This window comes from Dermacentor variabilis, unplaced genomic scaffold (genome assembly GCF_050947875.1).
Source record: "Dermacentor variabilis isolate Ectoservices unplaced genomic scaffold, ASM5094787v1 scaffold_12, whole genome shotgun sequence".
NCBI lineage: Eukaryota > Metazoa > Arthropoda > Arachnida > Ixodida > Ixodidae > Dermacentor > Dermacentor variabilis.
In genome coordinates, this window is record NW_027460280.1 from 12213592 (window position 1) to 12236916 (window position 23325).

Below are 23325 nucleotides of genomic sequence, written 5' to 3' on the forward strand. Positions count from 1 at the left end.
AAAAACACAATGTGGTGTGAAACTACTCTGCCAATGGAAAATTTTACCCTCGTTTCCACTGATTCGATGCAAGGTAGCCGAAAATGTACTTTGGCATGCAGCCAATGCTTTCCACCATATTTCTGAGCCATCTGTCATGTCACTGCTATGTAAATCACGGTATCTAGTGAATTCCCTTTTCAACATACCCAAACTTCTCAAGGTTTACCTAGACTTTTGCTGGGTAAATTCCATGACTCAAAATTTTTTTGTAAAAGTAGCAACTAATAATTTTAATTCGGTATTAGGTCAATTTTGTGAACGTTTTCTAATATTAATATACTAATGCTCACAAGGATGATGTTATGATCACCTTATCTCTGCTTGCGGTGACAGCCTGTTGGAGAAGGGTGTGTTGGCTTTCATGCAAATTTACAGCTTGCAAAAATGTGCTGGTATGATCTTAAGACCAACGGTGCTTGGTCGTCAGACTTCTAACGACGATGCTCCCCCCTCTGCCCCCCCACCCCACCCCCCGTTGAGCAGCTTGGCTAACGTTAACTGGTACATAACGTACATAACACACCTTGGAATTCAGATGCGCGAGAACACATGCCCTTTGTGTCAGTGGAGAAAATGTGGTTAACGACCAACCATTAACAGGCGCAAGAGCCAAAGAAAGCTATTCGCTTTATTAAAGGAAAGAACGAGTATGTGGCGACCCCGTTTATCAGTTCCCATGCCAGCTCCCTGCGACATCATCACTTTTGTGATGTGCTCAAGTGCAGGAGCCAAAGACTGAACTTGGTGATCTTGGAGAACTTCTACTGAGCCACAACAACCCAAATAGTAAAAATATCCATGATGCCACACAGACGTTCCAGTGCTGATCTTTCAACACAAATTCAAAAAATGTAAGTTTGGCCTTCATTTTCATTTCTAGTAAACAATCTCCTACTGAAAATCAACGAAAAAGTTTTCACTGAATTGATGTTTCGTTTTCACGCCCCTTTAAGCCATAGAAAAAGAAAAAAGAAAAAAGAAAGAAAAAAGACTGAAAACAAAGAAACATGTAAGTGGATGCAACCATGGTACGGCAAGAAAGTTCCCATGAACTATGGCTCTTTGAGGAAGCTCTGCTACATGCATCCTCTTGAACTCATGGGCTGAAGTCATCATGCAGTCACTGCAGGTGTTAGCCATTTCTCACTGCACAGTTTACCTCGCAGCTGCACAGCCCACACCAACTTTCTCCAATAGACCACACTGCTCACCTAGGTGTCCAACTGATTGCCAACATTCATGGCAGAGCACACTCATTTGCTTTGCACAGACCACCAGCCAAGCAAAGCATGACTCCCCAACGCCAAAAATATCAAGAACACAAAGGCTTTCTAGCTGCACAGATTCCTTCCAGCACTGTTACTGGCCTTTATGGTGCAAAAACCTGACTGCAGCTGGGTTCATAGCATAAACCAACCCTTTCAGCATTGGTTTTTTTCAGAGGTGACCAACCCCCAGCATAGTGTTTCTCTCTCAGATACTATGAAACGAACACAACTGTTTATTTTTGGCTTTGCAGAAATGAAAAAAATTACACGAATAATGGCAACTTCTTTTGTGGTTGTGGTACACACATTCCTATCTGACAAAAGGAATGACAAAAGGGACATGGCAGGACAGAAATAAAGCGATATGTCAGTGATGCTGAAAGGGTTAATTTGATTGATACATCCCTAAGGAACCTTTTTTGACTGGACATTCACACTAGAGAAAAAAAAAAAAAAAAGGTTGAATGGACTCTTTGTTGCAAGTACAACAGTTGCAAAGTTCACATACAGATTTTCAAGTAAAAGAAAATAAATAAAAGGTTGTAGTTTGCGTTCATTTATTTCTTCTACATTTACACTTATATTCGTTTTTGCGGGCTTCCGTTTGTACTCCTGTAGATCACGAGCATGAATTCGCAACTGTGACAGGCCTTCGGAAAGCCTGTATAGTTTGCCTAGCCAAGTGCACGGCCACCTGCGCACACGAGAATTCCGGAACTACAAGGCCAGAACCACTTAGAAATCATTCTATATCGAGTCACCCATAGCGATCAGGAAAACACATCTATTGCGGATAACTCAAAGAAGTTTTTTAGGCACGTAAGATTAAATGGGTTGCAGAAATTTCCGGAATGCCCTGCCAATAGGCGCCTACTCAGATGCCCCTCTTTTTGTAATTGAAGCAAGCGCATCGTGCACATTATTATCATTTTAAATGTGAGTAGCGGTATGAGCTCGGTGTCGTAGAGAACCCGGTGGCGGAGTGTGTGTGTGTGTGTTTTCGCGGGTTTCCGTTTGTACTTCTGTAGATCACGAGCATGTATCCGCAACTGCTAAATTGCATGTATTGCAAGTATGGCAGCAAAATGGACGTCGGTAGGTTTCTTGCACAAAGTGTACAAACAATGTCTAACTGATCGCAGACGCTTACGCTGTAGCTTAAAGGAGGCGTCATATAAGCGCATTACAGTCATAGAGCAAGGTCACTTCCAAGGTCGCCTGTTTTAGGCGCGGCTCAGAACTATTGTTTAGCGGCCCGTCTCGCCACTGAGGATTTGCCTTTGAGCGAAAGTCACTGTCAATGCACCCTTCTCATATCTGACGTCTCAGCCTTGCGCGGTGCATCAGTACCAGTTCCGTCTCGTTTGGAAAGATTTCTCCAATGCATGAGACAGGCAACCAAGAACTGTTTGGTGTACCTCCCTCCATACGTGGCTAGTGAACTAAATTCTTATTTTCTTTTTTTTTTTTCCACACTACTTTTAAGTGCTGTTCAAATTCGCTGAAAATACATTGTGCATCTAACTGTGTTCATGGCCACTTGCGTATGGGAGACTCTGAAACCACGATGCTAGAAACACTGAGAAATACTATGCCGTGCCACCATCATCAAAACCTGTATATCGCGGAAAATTCAAGCATGCTTTCAGAAATTTGAGGTTTACTAAACTCACTTAAACTGACTCTACCGACATGCCTCGCGCTGACTTTCTAAGAGAGCCTCCACCCCCCCAAAAAATTGTAGCGCTAAAGGAAGAGAAAAAGTGATGAGAAGGTTTGCAGTATCACGCAAACAATAAAAAAAAAATTAACGCAACAACAACGGTTGCATAGTTCACATACAGATTTTCATCAAGTGAAAAAAAATCTATATATATGAAAGGTCGTAGTTTGCATCCATTCATTTCTTCCACATTCATTTTCGCGGGTTTCCATTTGTACTCCGTAGATCACGAGCATGAATTCGCAACTGTGAAAAGCTTTCGGAACACCTGTATAGTTTGCCTAGCCAAGTTCACGGCCGCCTGCACACGCGAGGATTCCGGAACTACAAGGCCAGAACCGCTTAGAAATCGTTCTATATGAGTTACCTATCGCGATCAGGAAAACACATCTATTGCGGATAAATCAAAGAAGTTTTTTAGGCATGTAGGGCCCTCTCGGCTGTACTTTTTGGCGATAAGATAGCCTCACCACCTATGGGATTACTTGACTAAGCTATGTCGAATGCTCAGTTGCCATAGTCAAAAGTTCGAATCCTTCCATAAGGCACTTTTTTTTTTTTTTTTTGACGATGGTAAGCTTGAAATTCACCTCCTCCAGTCCACTAGATCTGCAGGCTTGGAGTGACGCCTGACACTGGCAAAAGATGCCGAGAGCAAGTGGGGCTATGCTAATCCCGGTACAACTAAATTAGGAAGGCCCACTAAGCTTCAACAAGGACACTCCCTCACCAGAACAGGAATTGGCCTCCTTGGTGCAGTATTCGGCCACTACCTCCCAAATGATTCCTACAATTAACCCGTGGCCCTCAGTCCCCAGCAGCTGCGGAGCACCTGACCAAGGTGGTTGTCGGACCTGTAACGCAGCAGAGGGTGCTAAGAATCTCTGGGTCCGGACAGGCCGCCAATGGAAACTGACCCTGTCAACCTTTACTTGCCGAACTCTGTTGAGTGAGGCTAGCTTAGCAGATCTCTTTGAGGAACTGTCAGACATTGTTTGGGATATTGTCGACCTTAGTGAGATTAGAAGAACTGGTGAGGCTTATACATTGCTGAATAACGGACATTTCCTTTGCTATAGAGGCCTCCCAGATAAGAAGCAATACGGGGCAGGATTCCTAATCCGTAAGGACATAGCGGGCAACATTGACGAATTCTAGAGCATTAATGAGAGGGTAGCTGCAGTCATAATCAAACTTAAAAAGAGGTATATATTGAAAGTAGTACAAGCCTACGCTCAAACATCCCGTCACGACAATGAAGTAGATCAGTTTTATGAAGATGTTGAATTAGCAATTAGAAAAGTACAAACTCTGTATACTGTAGTAATGGGCGACTTCAATGCAAAAGTGGGGAAAAAGCAGGCTGGTGAACAAGCAATTGGAAACTACGGCGTCAATTCTAGAAACGCTAGAGGAGAGGTGCTGGTAGAATTCGCAGAAAGGAATAAGCTTCGAATAACGAACACCTTTTTCAGGAAGCGTAGCAACAGAAAGTGGACCAGGAAAAGCCCTAATGGTGAAACAACAAATGAAATTGCTTTCAGACTTTCTGCTGATCCCAGCATAGCGCAGGATGTAGAAGTGATAGAGGTTGGGTAAAATGCAGTGATCATATGTTAGTGAGGGCTATGATTTCCCTCAATTTGAAGACAAGAGTAAAATTGGTCATGAAGAAACAGTTCAACCTAGAGGCAGTAAGGGTAAAAGCAGACCAATTCAGGCTGGTACTTGCAAACAAATATACAGCCTTAGAACAGAGAGATGAAGATGACAGAGATAACGAATGAAACCGTAACTACACTGGCTTCAGAGGCCACAATTGAAGTGGGAGGCAAGGCAACAAGGCAACCAGTAGGCAAGCTCTCCCAAATAAAATAGGATCTAATGAAGAAACAACAAAGAATGAAAGTGTCCAACTCAAAAGATAAGATAGAATTCGCGAAACTGTCAAAACTGATCAACAAGGCGAAAATAAGTGATATTCGAAACTATAACGTGAGAAAGACTGAAGAAGCCGTAACAAGTGGACACAGCCAGAAATCAGAGAAAGAAAGTTCGCATAGGACAAACCAAGATGTATGCACTGAAAGATAGGCAGGGTAATATTATCAGCAATCTCGAAGATATAGTAAAAGCAGCGGAAGAACTCTATAATGACCTGTACAGTACCCAGAGGAGTCAGGATACCTCCATTAGAAACAGTAATGAACAGGATGCAGAAACTCCTCCTGTAACTAGCGATGAGGTCAGAAGGGCCTACCCAGGACATGAAACGAGGAAGAGCGGCAGGAGAAGATGGAATAACAGTCAATTTAATCAAAGATGGAGGAGACATAATGCTTGGAAAATTGGCGGCTCTTTATACGAAGTGTCTGTTGAGTGCAAGCCAGGGTCCCAGAAAACTGGCAGAATGCAAACATTATACTAATCCACAAAAAGGAAGACGTTAGAGAATTGAAAAATTATAGGCCCATTAGTTTACTCCCAGTTTTATATAAAAAATGTACCAAAATCATCTCCAATAGAATAAGGCCAACATTGGACTTTAGTCAACCAAGAGTCTGGTTTCAGGAAGGGATACTCTACAATGGATCACATCCAGGTCATTAATCAGGTTATCCGCAGAGTACAATAAGCCTCTCTATATGGCTTTCATAGATTACGAAAACGCATTTGTTTCAGTAGAGATACCAGCAATCATAGAGGCATTACGTAATCAAAGAGTACAGAACGTTTACATAAACACCTTGGAAAATATCTACAGAGGTTCTATAGCTACCTTAATTCTACACAAGAAAAGCAGGAAGATACCTATAAAGAAAGGGGTCGGAGAAGGAGACACAATCTCTTCAGTGCTATTCACTGCGTGCTTGGTAGAAGTATTCAAGCTATTAAACAGGGAAGGCTTAGGATTAAAGGTCGACGGCGAATACCTTGGCAACCTTCGGTTTGCCGATGACACTGTTCTATTCAGCAACAATGCAGACGAGTTACAACAAATGATTGAGGACCTTAACAGAGAGAGTGTAAGAGTGGGGTTGAAGATAAATATGCAGAAGAATAAGATAATGATGAACAGCCAAGCAAAAAGAACAAGAGTTCAGGATCGCCAGTCAGCCTCTGGAGTCTGTAAAGGAGTACGTTTACCTAGGTAAACTAATCACAGGGAACCTTGATCATGAGAAGGAAATTCGTAGAAGAATAAAAATGGGTTGGATCGCATACGGCAGACATTGCCAGCTCGTGACTGGAAGCTTACCATTATCATTGAAAAGGAAGGTGTAGAATCAGTGCATTTCACCAGTGCTGACATATGGGGCAGAGACTTGGAGACTGACAAAAAAGCTCGAGAACAAGTTAGGGATTGTGCAGAGCAATGGATCGAAGAATGCTAGGCATAATGTTAAGATGCAGAGCGGTTTGGATCAGAGAGTACATGGGTATAGCCGATATTCTAATTGACATTAAGAGAAAAAAATGTAGCTGGGCAGGTCATGAAATGTGCCGGTTAGATAACCGTTGAACCATTAGGGTTACATAATGGGTACCAAGGGAAGGGAAACGCAGTCGAGGACGATAGAAGACTAGGTGGCGCGATGAAATTAGGAAATTCGCGGGCGTTAGTTGAAATTGGTTGGCGCAAGTCAGGGGTAATTAGAGATCGCAGGGAGAGGCCTTCGTCCTGCACTGGACATAAAAGAGGCTGATGATGGATGGATGAAAAAACTTTATTAGGGTCCTTTAGGGCGCGCACTAGCGCGTAGCGGGCCGCTCCCACGTCGGGACAGAGAGGCCGAGTCTCTCCGCCGCGTCGCGGGCCCGTTGGACAGCCCATAACTGTTCTTCGAGGTTGGGGCTGTGTAGGACCGCATCCCAACGTGAAGAAGTGTTGTTTTTATCGCTGTGTAACGCGGGACATCGCCAGAGCATGTGAGGTAAATTCGCTAAATCATTGCATAGTGCACATGCATTTGTTGTCTGAATTTCGGGGTACACCTTGTGAAGAAGTAGGGGGTTTGGGTAAGCCCCCGTCTGTAGAAGCCTTAGTGTCAAAGCTTGAGGTCTATTGAGTTTGCAATGTGGGAGGGGGTAGATCCTCCGAGCCAAATAAAAGTGCTTAGTAATTTCCGTGTAGGAGGAAGGAGAGCCCCGATTGTCAGTAGCCCCAGCGTCACGCTGCCCGGTAGCTACGCGGTTGATGATCCCTCGCGCAGCTCCGTGTGCCGACTCGTTGAGGTTGGGCGGGGCACCCTCGATCTGTCCCATGTGGGCTGGAAACCATATCAATGTGTGTGGCTTGATCTCCTTGTTTCCTAGTATCCTTAGGGCCAGCTCGGATATGGTTCCTTTGGCATGATGATGATGATGGTAAATGGAATTTTTGGAATGCAGGAAGCACACTGACGTGTCTTATTTCAAACAGGATTAAGATGTCGCAGCGATCGTAGCTACAGAACTTGTTAGATGGTCAACACAAATTTTAGGAGGCTTTGTATATTGCATGTAAAGGCGACAGTATCCCTACTTTTTCTTTCACTTCATGAACTAAAGTGCTGGTTATGGGTACAATAACAAAAATGAAATTAAATAAATAGGACAGGCGCGCATGGTGCAGCGAAGTTAAGTTGGGGGAGCATGAAGCTAGGGGGATGACAGCTTTAGAAGAATGCTCGCCCGGTGGTAGGGAGTAAACAGTCCCATCAATCATATGCGTCTGGTAAGATCATAACAGTTGCTCTAATCGGCAATTCAATTTCAGTTTACTGGGCCAAATTTGTAGGAAGTCATTACTCTGCACAAATTAGCAGCATCAGCTATTCCTACGTCTCTTAACTGGTCAAGAAACTTCCTCAAATGCCCTGCTTTCTTAGAATCAATTGCCTCACTCTTTTGGGTAAAAAGTTAATAATTCTAATTTTCATAATTGCTTGACTAATTATTGACCTAAGTGCAATGTACAAATGCAATATTCTGGCCGAAGAAAGTTTTGTAGGGCCAGCCATCCATTGGGAAATTGCAAGTTGAATTTTTTTTACCATTTTATATGACTCCCTTCGGTAAAACAAGGAATTGCCTCACAATCCACCTCCTTCATGTTCCTGTGTTGCCCTCTGACGCACGCCGCTGGAAACGCTGTGGAAGGGTGCCGGGGATTTCACCGGTTGATTTGTGTACCTGCGGCCATGTTGAGTGTGCGTCGGTTGTGTGTTTCTTGGATTGAGATTAATTATTAATGGTGTCTCCAGGGCAGCATGTCGTTCACCTATCGACTATAGTGGGTGAACAGGCCCGAGTGCGCTGTTGTGGTAACAGCACGGCCGATAAAGGCACGCTGAGTTCTGTCTGCCAACATGGCTGCCTTAGAGTTCGTTGTAGCTGATGTCTGCGATTGCACATCGCTTTTTGTATTCCTTTTACACCTTCCCTAAACATTTCACATATTCAAGACACCTCTGAGCGCACCCTGTTAGCTTTGGATATTGTAGAAACGGCGCATCACTGATGTGAAATAATCTCAAAACGTAACAAAACATACTTATCTGCGCATATGAGCCACGCTGTTCCTCCCTGAGATGAGTCAATATGAGCGGCCGAGTGACTTAAACAACTGCAACTGTGATCCAGACGCACATATATTACGGGCTGTTACTACTGATTCTCACTTTTGTTTAACTTCAGCATACTTACAGTTTGCTCGTGCTATAAAGTATTATTAGAGACAACTGTGCTCAGCATAAGCCCCCACTTATAGGCCGTGTAGTTCTCTCACGAAAACACGGATGCCATCACTGACAATGTTGGTAACTGAGCAAGTTTATGTTGCTGTACCGAATACACTGTCTCTTCTTTCCTGTTTGACGCAGAGGTAAGCAGTGCTTCTCTGGAATTAAGAAATGTGTCAAAATAACAACACACACAGACCCACCATCTACGGGAATGCGACTGGCAGCGTTCGGGAACGTTGACCAAAGTACAAGATGTTGACACAGCACTGCATCGCCGCTTGCCACTTATTGTGTACGTACCATGCCAAGTGAAGAGTAGTTATCAAATCGCTATAGGGCCACCACTTAACTATAAGAGCAGTTTCCTTCGTCCTGACTGCTTACTTATTAAGTTCAGCTCCATCAGTAGCTGGTGCACGAACTCGATGGGGTCAGGCCTAGCCCAACCTTCGCTAAACAAGATCCAACATTGACTGAAACTTCACGTGCACAGCTTGAGAGGACTGAAGCTCGTGCATTTAACTTCGAAGGCATGCCGACGCATTTTGAGCATGAATAACTATATTTACAAGTGAATGAGCTGTAGCTATCACATTCTCGGTTCTACGGCTAATTGCGTAGGGTTCGGTCAAGCTATCATGGTAGGCACACTGATTTTGTTATTGCCGTCGTCAAGAAAGCCCGCCGCGCTATATGACAACTCGCACCCATTGGTTGCATCATTGTCGGCTTATTATGATTTTATGATCAAATTGTCTCAGTGACACAGTGCTGAATAGTCAGCCAATCGTCAGCATCAGCGTCTTGTCGGTCTCGTATCAACCCTGTGTTACCACACCTTAAAAGAGTACATGAAGTCAGGCACGCGCTATCACCACCAGCAACAGCGGGCCAATGCTGCAAGAAGACTGCGTCAGCAACGTGTTTTTGAAGTGTCGCCGAAGTGTAATGCAGGGGTTCATCGATTTCACAGCCGTCAATGCAAGGCAGCAACTACGTGGTTCACACTGCAGTCAGGACGAAGCCCTGGCCCTTTTCTGTAATAAAGTGGAGTTGCAGTCTTACGCAAGTTTTTGGCACCGCACCAACTTCGAGCTACCAGTAGAGTTTCAACACAGTACACGGCACAAGTGTTTCGCTGCAGTGAGCGTCCGTGCGGTCTTTCTTTCCGGAGTACTTTCCTTCGATATGGTGGCCGCGCAGCCGATATCGGGGAAAAAAGGCAGATTCCATGACTATTCCAGGTTTTTCAGGTCACTAAACACCCTGTAAATCTATGCAGCATCAGCCAGCAATGCAGGTGGATTTTTCTACATACCCTAGCCAACATTCCGGAACAATCTGCTTCACGGTTTTCTTACCTTGTATGATTGGAATAGTGAGCAACAATCATTTTGAAGTTCATGCCACACTTGTCACAGCAGTGCTTGCGTTTTATTGAAGCTAAGCTCAGCTGTGAGTTGAATCTTACAAAATAGGTTGGCTCGCTATTTCCATCCTATTTCCATCCGCTATTTCAGTTTTATAACAAGGAACAACACCTTGCTACTGCGCACAAATACGTTCATAGGCGGCTCTGCCTCTAACTATGGCCGAGAGTGACAGTGCATTCAACTAGTCGCCCTCTGTCAAAGCACTTTACATCCGACTGGTGCATTTCAATCACTCTCCTCAGTCTCCGAGTGCTCTGGCTTTTTCGGGCACAAGCACCTTTGAGATCTGACATAGTTCCGGTAGTGTGTCCAGGGGGCAAGCTTCCGGCAGCGCCAACAGCGGTTGGGGTGTGCTGAGTAGTGCTGTTGGGTGGGCTATGTTTCTGGGTTGCGTAGTCAGCATTTTGCTTGTGTTTTGACATTCAGCATGTTGAGTCAAGCATCTATTATGGCACCTTAAGTGTTGCTGTCGCATTTAGAAGCCAGCAGTGGGCCTCTTGTATTATCAGTCCACGACAGTCCCAGGCTACTTGGGACTGCTGTCCAACAATCAATTTTCTTGGACAGCTTCGGAAGCTCCGCCCACCAGACTAAGAGTAAAGACCCTCCATCCACGTGCTGCCGCCAATTTTGCTAAGTAGCGCCAACTTTTGATGTGCGCTGTTCCTCGATTCGTCACTCACACCAGTTCCGCTTCTGCAATTTCCACTTCCCATACAGTTGCCGACTGATTTTTCGGACTCCAAAAATTCAGACATGCTCGATTATTCGGTCTGCTTCGCGGCACTGCCATTCTCTCCATAGACCATAATGTATAACAACAGCCGAAAGTTCGGACACTCTTTGAGCGAACTCGATCGAGAGCACCCTGCACCGACTCTGACCGGTGCATGGCTCGACTTGCTGAACGTCATTTTTGTTTTGAACGGAGCCCTCCTTGCTGCCCCACGAAGTGGCGCTACTGGAAATCCCCGCTTATCATTAGACAGTTTTAGTTTAGCGTCCGCAACTATAGCGTACGCTATACGCTATAATATAGCGTATGCTAAGCAGCGCACATTTTCTACAATTTTAGTTGGCCGGCGAGATCTTCGGATCTCAGAGGCCATATGCCGTCGTTGCGGCTATTTCGCGCCTTTAGCGACAGGTGGCGCTGACATCTCGAACGTTTCTTTCATTAGGCTTCGACTCGTTCGAAACGACAAGCGATCTCGAAAACGCCACGAGGTTATCCATAATACTCTGTCGTCGAAGCGGCCTGAGACTAAGCGAAAGCCGTTTACACAGTCATTTGCTACGAACGAAGTGCATTTTACAAAAGCAACGCCAAATTCAATTCGAAGTGGGCAGCCGGGACCGCCGCCATGTTTCCTGCAAGCTCCGCAAACCCCGCAAAAACGCTAACGCTAACTCGTTTGCGTTGCGTACGCCCGCTATACACGCTATTTCGTTTAGCGTTCAGCGCATGCGCAGTGACGACCCGCTATTTTTTAGCGTACGCAATGGAATAGCGTACGCTATACTAAAACTGTCTATTATCGTGTCTGCCTGGTTCGATAGAATTGCTACAGCAGTTCCAGTCTCAGCTTAGTAAGCCATGTCAAGACAATCAGCAGCGGATTTGTTTGTTTCTTTGTGCACGACGCTGCGAATAGGCCACGTTTTTCGTTTGTGCGACTGGTGTCGGCGTGACGGTGTTTGCTTTGTGTGCTGTGTCGAGGTTGCGGTGATCCAACACTGCATACGGAAACATCGCGTCAAGTGTCTAATGGCGCTGACAGTGCCCGCGCAGACTGCGCTGGGGCATGCCCGCAAGCGGGTGCCGGGAGGCCAAGGATTTGTCGCCTTCAAATGTGCTCCCTACCGACGCCGAAAATGTTCTGCGGAGATCTGCGCAGTGGTTGCATTGCGATTCCAGATGCCATCTCATTTGACAGTTTCACAGGTGCTGACACTGCTGTACTAACATGCGCAGAACTCGACGACGGCGAGATCATTCGTCAGGTTTCTGCAGCACCGTCGGACGATGACTCCGAGTCGTAAGATGATGCACCATGTGCTACACTGCTGTCGCATGTGGAGCGTGTACAAGCAGTGACTGTGCTTTCATACGACCCTCTCCAAGATTCAGGCTTATCTGATTGAGCGTAAACAGAACAGCGTGCAATGGTGCGTTCACGATTTCTTCAAGCCTACTGCCGAGCCTGAGTAAGTGCGTGGAAATAAATGATTTCTTTCTCTTTTTTTTTTTAATCTGCTTTTTCGGACACCTGTTTATTCGAACATTTCCGCAGTCCCCGTGAGGTCCGAATAGACGGTCGGCAACTGTATTCTCGGTCAATGCTCGCTTGCACCTCTACGCAGCAGGGATGTCGCTTCCGCCGAAATTCATAAGCTGGGACTACACAAGTTCCTCTTGATGTCGGAAGCTGAGGGGGTGTGCTAGGGAGCAGTGTGGAAGAGGAGGGTAGGTTGGCGGTACTTAACCTGGTCGGCAAAAACATGTATGGAGGGGCTACAACCAAGAGCTGCCATAATCGCATTTGTTTTTTACACATCGGAAGTCACACACTGTCTGCGGACCCTTCGAGCTGTCAGTAGATTTTTGCTCGCACCAGTGCAAGCAGCTAGCAGACAACGGCTGTCCGAAAAAGAAGCGCATGGTGTCTACCACCATGTTGTGAAAGGTGCCATGTGCTTCTGCCTACTACTTTGCGCATTCCAGATGGTAAATACTGTGCACTAAGCTATCGCATCTGTTACATTGTTGCCTTCTGTACCATCAAGAGAGCTCTTCCTGAGCCGTGTAATTGCTGCCGCTTTAGTTTTTGTGTTCTTCAAAGAGACAAGCACAGCGATCAGGCGCACAGGTTTTGCTTTTCTTGATGTCTTTCGCGAAATCTATCATTCTCATTGCTGTGTGTAGTAAACAGGTGGATTTCACTTTCCGGGTTGGTGAAGCAGGCACGTGTGGCGGTTTCACACTGGTAGCTGGGGTGGTATACAATCAGACCTTCATCAATTGTTGTTCACATGTTGATCCCATCTGCTGTCAAGTTCGAGCATTTATTTTTTGACATGCACACTTAGTAAAGGATGACATTTTGTGATAAAACACACATGCGCTCTGTCCGAGATGTACATCGCATTTAGTGGCGTGATTAGCCCTCTTGCAGACAGATCTCATGACCTTCAAGGACCATGAACACCTTAATTGCTATTTCTTAGCCTAATAAGTTGCTTTCCCAACATATGGGTGTGATATTCACATGCGTATTTTGCATGAACGGTGACGTGGTATGGTCCTGCTTTTGTTTGTGTCTGTACAGAAATTTTACTTATTTCCCTTGCCATGAGCCAGCTTACAGTGGTTATAAATGGCACGAGAACATAGAGTGCAGCAAAAACTGTGCAGACAGTGATATTCTAATATGAAAGCTTTGTGGCTGTGTCGGCAATGTGGCCTCTAAGATTGCTGTATCTCAGAGCCCACGCTTATGAATTTGCCAAGTGGTGGGCTGGGTACGAGCAGACGATGGCAGCCAAGAGATTGATTTCCGGTCAAAGTGCTTTCGGGTGAAACCTTGGACCACGTCGGACAGTCCCCAGCAGCTGATTCAGGTGTCTGGGATGTGCCCTTTTGTCAGGGCCAGTCAGAATGAAAGCCACAGATGTTTTTCAGACAGTTTGAGACATAATTGAAGAATCCCAGTGAAAGCAGCAGCAGATCAAATGATGAGGATTTCGGCCATTCTTGTGGAGAAATGTTTAAACAGTTGTTCGGTTCAACAAAGGAAGTGCCTAAAGTTGTGGACATCGAGAACGCCGTACGGCTATACACTGACTGAGAGGTAAGGACTCATAAAAAGGAGAAAGTGTGTACATTGTAAAAGGTGTTATCAGTTTTGCATGAACTACTAGCTACCAGCTGCCGTGGCCGACATGCTAAAGGCTCATCGAACGCTTTGCGATCTCGGAGTTATGGTCATCTTGGCGACATGGTGGATCTGTTGCCAGAGGAGCACATTCTTGCCATCATCATGGTGAGTTTATTGCTGACTTACGGAGGCTGTGTTCGAGCGGGCCTTCCAATTAAGCAAGCTGATATTGCGATGAACATTATTACGGGGCTTACCACAGCGGGACCTTCAGCTTGCAATTGATCGTGCGCTGTACTCCAAGAACTACATCGTGAAGTAACATCAAAAACAAGTGATGTGGATGCATGCAAGGTGATCACCGGAACAGATTGCGCCATGCTAGTGTCGATATCGAAATCTCAGTGCGAAACCAAACACAGGTGCAAAAAAGGAGCACATGACTCGTGGTGTCTTGTTTCGTGCATAGAGCTGCACATCAGCCCCTACGAACTCTAGCATACCCTACTATTATTAGTGTTCGATGTGAAGTATCCCCTACCCTACAACTGACTGTACACTTTCATTAAGCCCATTTGTTAACATGTGCGAGACAAATTTCACTTTAAAGTTTAAAATTGAATTCTGGGGTTTTATGTGCCAAAACCACTATCTGATGAGGCACACCATAGTGGGATTAACTCCAGGTTAATTTTGACCACCTGGGGCTCTTTAATGCACACCCAATGCACGGTACATGGGCGTTTTTGCCTATCGCCCCTATCAAAATGCGGCCGCCACGGCCGGGGTGTTTAAAGTGTGGGTAAATCCACGATTCAGAATTTTCTGTAAAACTCGTATTCTTTACCTTAGTGCTGCTATGCTCCCATGTGTTTTTTTGTAGTATTGTTCTGTAAGACAACCGCACTGGTATTGTAGCTGACGAGGAACTGTTATTTGCAATAATTTCAAGATAGGATAAATTAGTTTATTAAAAACATGTTAAGAAACGAAGATCAGAGCTCAATCATAGACTGAGTATACCATATTTATGCGCGTATAACCCGCACTCAAATTTCTAAAAATGTAACTAAAGTGGGGGTGTGGTTCATATGTCAATTTCGCCTTGAAGTGCACCTTGAACCATGCCTTGAAGCTATGCCTCAAGCCATGGTTCTCCGCAATGCAAAGTTTCAGTATCGCGTAGATTTGTTTATTTATTTATTTCAAAATACTGCAGGCAGCAATCCTGCCCTAGCAGGAGAGGGTTACATCAAGTGCAATGACAAAGATTTCACAAAGGAATCTACATTTGCACAATCAACAACAGACGCTGGCAGACAATTGCACTCTTCAATTGTGAACGGAAAAGAAGACTTCTGAAACATTTTCGTCCTCGCAAAGTACGGGCGGATAACATTCGAGTGATTAATTCTAGAAGACCTGTGTTGTGAGCGGGAAAGATAAGTTTCGCGCGGGAGACTGATTTTGTTCTGATATATCAAATAAAGCATTTTTAGTCTCGCAATCTTTCGGCGTACACGGAGGGGTTCCAGATTCAGTTGCTGCAACATGTCAGTAACAGATGAAGAAGACCGATAGTCAGATACAATAAATCGGGCAGCGAGGCGCTGAATTCATTCTACTTGTGCGATATCTTTAACGTAGTATGGGTCCCATACTGCGGAAGCGTACTCAAGGACTGGTCGAACCAAAGTGCGGTATGCCTCGAGTTTAACACTTGACGGCGAGTCTTTTAGTTTCCTGCGCAAAAAGCAAAGTTTATTGAACGCTGTTGTAGAAACGTTCGTCAAATGTTTGTCCCATTTTAAGTTGCTTGTGATAGTTAGTCCTAGATATTTGACAGACGTTACCGATTGAATAGCTTTATTAGCAATAACCCATCCTCTAACGCCATCCCATATACCCCCCCCTCCCCCCCCCCATATAACCCCATCCTCTCCTCCGCCTGCATGTTGAAGCTGCCTTCTCCCCTCTTTCGTGGTCCCCACTTCTGCTCCGCTTTACGATGTGGATGAGTTGTGCATCCATCAGTGGAAACTGTTTTTGCCAAGATTTGACCATTGTTGTATGCAGTTATTTTTGCAAATTATACGCACAAAATATTTTTTCTTTTTCCCCGAGTAGTTGTTACTGGGGGCGTTACAAATATGCGGTGGCGGGTTATATGCGCAAAAATAGGGTACTACGTGGCTTCCTCTGCAGTATTGCATCAGAAGTGATATATCAGGGACACAAAAGCAAAGAAGTCTGAGAAGGTGGGTTTTGCCTCTGACACATTCAAGAGTACGGCAACAAAATTAGAGACTGCAACTGAGCAGTTCATACATTTCACATTGTCACACGAGAAAATATGGTTCTCATCATGGCTGGTCTTGCTCCTTATAGTTAGCCTTTATAATTGAATTGTGCAATGTATTCGGTAGCCTTTGTGAGCACATACCTTTTTTTTTTTGCCTTTGCATGTTCCTTTCTTATGGTAATCTATGTGCACATGGCAACATGTTACTTTTTAATTTGCAAACATAACTGACATTCTCTTTCGTTCCACTTCAAAAATTTTTTTTATAAACTGCACATTGGTTTGACTTTCTGGATGGTGTAAAATGTAAGCATAAACATGCTTTTTTTTTTTTTCGAGGTTGCAGGATTTCCAGCAGTGAATGACTGTATTGATGGTACAAGCATACCCATAAGATGCCCAAACCACAAAATTAGGTCTACGTGCATCAACCGTCATGACCAGGTTTCTCTAACCATGCAGGGACTATGTAATTCGAGGGGCAGGTTTCAACACATTTTTACTAGAACACCAAACAAGATTCATGATTCTTGTGTCTTGCACCTTTTAACAGTCAATGAACAGCTATCACAGATTTGCGACATCTACAAATATCACACTTAAGGTGATGCCGCCTAACCACCATCATTTACACCCTTTAAATATTATGGGGCTGTGAATGAACAGCGGATCACCTATTGACCCTTTTCACAGAGCAGTTTGTTCTAGAGAAACGAGATGGTGCTTTTGGCGGCGCGCCACACGTAGCCTCAGTGACAGCACACAAATACAAAACCACTACCACTTCCCCCTTGTTTCTGTGCGGTCCAGCTGTCGGAAATGCAACCGAGTTTTCGCTAACGCACTGAGCTCCAATCGTGCTGGATTGAATCATGTGGATTGAAGATGCGTGCACTAGTTGACTGCAAAAATAGGGACTGGCATATTAAGGAATGGAATGAATCTGTGTGGCCAAGTTCGCAGACCGCTGCTGCAACTGTCCGTACGTGTTACTGGCACTTCGAGATATACGGCTTTCTTTAAGGATACAGAAATTTGCTCATCCACCAGCGTTGTATCGCTAACCTTCAAAAAAAGAGATTCAGCCCCGGAACAGGGTCTCCCATTCCTGTAAGCAGGCAGGACGAATAAACTCCAAACTTAAAACTTCGGCAAGAGTGAGCACCGCTCATTAAACAATGACAAAGGGAGTTGCACCACTTCCCGTCATAGTAAGTTTCACGCACAGTATCAACTCACATCTACCCCAACTGACACGAAAACTTAGCCCACTCTATCGCCAACGTGTCAATGAGTGAATAGGCGCCCACTTGAATATATGCACAGCATATACACACAATAAATGATGGACTACAACGATAGCGCACGAATGGTTGAAGCTGAATGTTTCGTGACAGTCCACAAGAGTAAGCGAGTTACTAGCAGTAATACATCTTTGCTACAAAGTATTACAAGGTATAAGATAGCAAGCCTTGCATGCAGCAAGAACAAATCTATCGGAAGTAAGCACACCCACAACCAATACGGCAGAAAATAATCAGACAGTGACCGCCCTGAGGAAGTTAAAAATCTGACAAGCCGCTGCTTAAAACATTTGCCAAATAAAGAACGAAGAGCAAAACACACTAATACCGATTAAATTCATGAGTGGAAAGTTTGGATAGCTTGGAATACATATTTGGCCCCGCTTTTAGAACAAGCACAATATATGCTGTTCGCACTGTTTGGACATTGCCTAATGAACTCCGAAAGTGCTTTTGAATGTTCTCTGAAGCTGTGGCCAAAGCTTTGTTTTGTCCACCCAGTCACCATCTATGATCTCTCTCAAAACAGAGGTTTGCTAAGCCGCACTGGCATCATACATTGTAAACACTGAGGCAATGGAGGCAGTTGAGGCAAGGAATGGCCACATCACCATGTGATCAGACATGATAGTGCCTATGGGATTGCCATGAAAAGGGTCTATTTTCGTAGTGATCTCGTGGGCACTGTCACGTTTGATCACGTGGTGACGTGTCCCACCGTCTCAGTGTTTACAATGGATGTGCATGACGCCCCTGGAGAAGCTCAGCAAACCCGTTTCGACGGATGTTGTAGGTGGCGATTGGGTGGATGACACGAAGCTTTGGCCACAGCTTCAAAGGACATGTGAGCGCTTTTGGTGCTTATTGCACCTTGTCCAAACAGTGTGTGCAGTGTATACAGTGCTTGTACTAAACGTGGTGCTAAAAATGTATTCTAGGCTGTCCAAACGTTCGACTTGTGAATTAAATCAGGATTAATGTGTTTTGCTCTATATTTGTTATTCGGAAAACACTTTGAAGCAGTGGTTTGTAATGTTTCTGACTCATTAACATTTCTCAGCGCATTCATTATCTGATTGTTTATTTTTTGCCAAATAGCCTGCGGGCGTGCTTGCAACAAAGATGTTCTGCACTTTGCAATAGCTTGTAGCGAAGACATATTAATGCTAGTCGTTTTACCTTCTGTGGACCTTCACTTATCGTAGATATACTGATAATATAGTGGGCGTAAGTTTGCGTGTGAGTAGGGGTGGATGCATGTAGACAAAGTGCAAGAAATTACTGTGTCAGCAAACGGCACTACTCCCATTGTCACTGTAACGAGCGTTACTCTTGCCAATGTTCCGGTGCTGAAGTCTCCTCTTTTTTTGAGGTTAGCGATACAAGGCTGGTGAAAAGTGAATTTTTTTATCGAGAAAAGCTGTGCGCTGCGAAGGGTGGCTAGCAACACAGGCAGTCGCTATGAAGCAGCAGTCCTCGGTCCCACAGGTTGATCACATTCCTTAAGATGCCAGTCACTATCTTTGCAGCCTACTTGTAGTAGGCTGCAAAGATACATATATAGAGGTGTAGATACACACATATTCTCTCTACTATTCCACATATTGAAGCTAGAGGAGCATAGTTCATTAGCTAACACCCAGTTGGCTTTCCGACAGCTGAACACATAGTAGCAGTGCAGAGGCGGTTTTGTATTCCTGCGCTTTCACTGAGGCAACAGCTTTAAAAGCGCCATCCTCGTTCTTCTAGAGCAAACTGCTCCACAAAAAGGGTCTGTAATGACAAGCCATCTGCCACAGAGGTGACCACTGAAAATGCCTTCAGCCTGTTGAAACAAAGTTTTAGACAGCTTCAAACTGTTCATACAGTAGACAAAATTACAGTGGCATGCTTAGTTTTACACAATTTGTGCTTGACTGCTGGAGTCACCCGTGAATTGCATTTTGGACGATGAAGAAACAGCTGAGCAGGACATTATTTTGCACAACTCAGCCAAATGAGCAGAACTTCAATGAACACAGCAGGTACCGAAACGCATGAGGCAACACTGCACCAGCAGGGTGAAATAAAAAGAAAAAAAAAAAAGTGGTTGAGCATATATGTGGATTCTGAGCTGCTGACACAAAGGGACTTTTTTTTTTTCCAAAACCTTTTATGTATTGCACAGACCTCAAAACAGCATTTTCTGCACCTGGCTACACAGGTAGGCAGCCAGAGCCAACGTGGGTGACTTCTCTCGGGTTACTCTGCCCACCATGCAGCACACTGCGACTTTGTTTTTGTCAGGCTGGACGGCTCTGGCTATTCGTGGGCTGCCAGACCAACCAGGATAATTTTGGTACTCAAGGAAGAATGACACAAACGAAATGGGACGAGATCGAAAAAAAACGACGTGTGCAGACTGTCAACAATGGTTTATAGTGATTATTGTATTATTGTGATTTTTGTGGTTGCTAGTTTGTGCTCGTCTGCGTTTTTCTATCTCGTCCCTATTCGTTTGCACCATTATTCTTTAAATATGGACTACCAACACGCCCAACAGTCGGTACTTAAAATTTCGGTCTGGCAGCTCTCTGGCTAGCAAGCGACAAAAAGAAGGAATCAGCGCTCGCCACCACCTTTGCTGGATTGGAACGCGGCCGCTTGAGGACTTTTACCTTGCTCAGTGAACTGGTGACAGTGACCTTCGGTTTTCATTATTTTTGGCCTTATATCCTAAAGCCCATTCCACCTTGTGAGATATGAGGCAGCGTATACTTGAGGCTGTTGGCTCTTATTTGCTGTGTCACACCTCGTTCAACACTGTGCGATTCACTCATGCACGCTATCAGCGTCTTGCCTTGTGGATGCTCGTTCCCACACACGCCTTTTGGGTTTTTTCTCGAGTGGTATTCGTTGTCATACCTCTCTTGTTTATGTGGTGGTATTATTTTTCTGCAGTTAGCGAAGAGGGTCACATGCACGGCGTCAAAACCATGATGTGTTGAAACTAAGTCATCAATTTGAATAGAATGCGCCGATTGTGAAATGGACAGCCGGTTACCGCGTATCTTCAATTATCGCACGCAATTATGACTGACACTGTTCTTGCCATGTGAGCTGCAGCCACACTCCATCGGGGGCCAGACGAGAGGCAGCCAAAACAAACCAACTCATCAACGCCGGTGGGTGACGTGATCGCTGTGAGCAGGTATCCTCGAGCGATTGCTTTAGGGGATACGATCATTTTGGCAAGATTTCGTGCTATGGCACCAGACGTATTGGACAGGGTTTGCTGTGCTGTTCAAAGATGGTGAGCTTGGCACTGCATGCATCCTGTGCCGAGTTGCATGAGATCTCGCGATAGATATCGCATTCCTGAATGCAATCACATGAGAATACTGTTTCAGCTCTTCAGCAAACATAACATACACGGTTACATTTTAAAATTTTTCTGGTATTTTAAGAAATAGCCTTGTGAGATCGTATAATTCTTGTCCTTGAGCTGGATTATACGAAGAGGTGGACATTACTAACACAAGAAATCAGAACACATACTCAACAAATCAATAGAAATTCACTGCTTAACTGCCTCATTAATTACATTACGGTACATATTGCTATTTACTAATTGTAGCCAGTGAGTTTGAAAGACGTATCCATTTGAAATCAATCTCCAGGATGACACCATTGCCGAGGTATAATTTCCCTAAGTAGCAATTGCTACGAACGGGTGGATGTCCGATTTTCCGTTTAATTATTTCCCAAAGTGTGGGACGGAACCCATGGGCGTTCCACTTACTTTTGTGCTTCAAGGCCTAAAAGAGTGTTGTTAAAAAAGTCAGTGGGACAACAGTGCATTTTTACGGCAAGTCATATTTCTGAACTGGTGTCATTCTAGAACTCAGCAATTGCAACTCGTAAATTGCAATAGGTGCTGTAAAGTAATTATTTAAAAGTAGATTAGTCAATTTTCATTAATTAGTTGAATATTCGGTTCCTCCATGAATAATCTGGCACAAGGACAATAATTATGTTGTCTGCTACAGGTGATATTTAAAAATCCTGGAAAACTTAGAATTGATCACCCTGCATTTGCAAATGAGCAATGTTTTGAGATTCCAGCTCGCGTGATTTCCCATCGAGACCGGAACTAGCTAGCTGCCATCTGGCTGCCAGAACTCCAAAAACCTGAATTTCAGAACATGTAATTAAAGGTATTGTTTTCTATTGCTCAATGACTACTATTTTCACATCAAGATCTTTCAGTTCTGCGTTGACAAAATGCACCAGATGCTTCTACAGAAGGCCTCAGCCATCCCATGAAATTGGTTGGTTAATCTGTGACATGAAAACAAATCAGCCTCTGGATGTCAGTCTCAACAGCACCTCCCAACATATCCAACTTTCTTTGCCGTTCACACTCTTCCTCCCTGTTCTGATCATCTTCTCCTACTGTCCCCACGTTTTAAACAATGATAGTTGTGTGCCTCCTACGATCACTGTTCTGCACATTTCTTCCTCCTGGGGCCTCATGAAGGATGCATTGCAGTCCATTTCCCATGAATGCTCCTGTGGACCCTCAGTTGACTCCCTTGTTGTAGCTTGGGGTGGCTCTCACATAGATGCTTTCTCTTCCAGTGGATGAAGGTGTGCCAAAGGGTGCAGCACAGTTCTTGCAAGTCACATTTGACACACCTCTAAGCACCTCTGACTTGAAGCTGTTGGCAATGGGAAGTGAGAAATCACACACTGCCAGATATTTTGCTGTTCTTGTCATCGTTCCTCTTTCTTTTTGCCACAGTCAACAATGTAGTCTCACACTGCACTCTTATGTGCTGTATATTTAACACTTGGAAGATATTTTGAACAATTTGCTCGTACATGAATTTCTTTGTCTTGAAGTGCTTCAAGGGCCAGACTTGGGGTGTGTACCTTGCAAGGTAATCTAGGAGCACCTTTGTCTCGCTATCGCTCCCGGGCTCTGTCAATAAATGAAAAGGAGATTATGTTATCCATCTTGGAATGGTAATTCACTCATTTCCTTAAGTTACAGCAGTGCTTTGCCAAAATTATCTTTAAGACTGTTAAACTGATAACAATGCTGTTACACAAACATTAACAGAACGAGTATCAGCTATTGCACTAACCATACTTTGTTAGTTCCTTGTTAGCAGATGGCTTGGGTTTATACTATTCTTGGTGCTTTTGCTAACATAAGAAGTGATTCTTTGTGCTTTTTATGCTGAAGTAGTTGCACTTCTTCCCAACATTCCGGAATTTGTTAAAGATTGCTTCTGCTCTAGTTCCTTTGGTCTTGAGGGTTAAATACCTTCACTGCACGAGGCAAACTAAGTCTTGATGCAAACTGTGCAACAAGACAGGCTACAAGGTAATAAAGAAAACAGACTAAGAGCAGAGTTTATTGATACTCTGACTGTACACTATAGAACGACTTTTTATTTATTTATTTTTTTCAATAAACTCGGTAGTCTGTGCTCATTTGTTTTCTTTCTTGTCCTAAGCTGTCATGCAATTCGTATCAATGCATCTGTACCAATTCGCCCTGCTATCAACACTATTAAAATAAGTCTAATGTGACTGTTAAACCACTTTGAGACATGGTGCAATTTTAAATTTTGTTTATAAAAGCATTTTTGTGCCAGAAAG

The 23325-nt window shown here is 44.3% G+C and overlaps 1 protein-coding gene across 2 annotated transcripts in view; it reads right to left on the minus strand.

Moving 5' to 3' along the window:
• SMC3 (structural maintenance of chromosomes 3) overlaps positions 1–23325 on the minus strand; it is a 463962-nt gene that overhangs the window by 37258 nt on the left and 403379 nt on the right. The gene's annotated exons all lie outside the window — the stretch shown is intronic.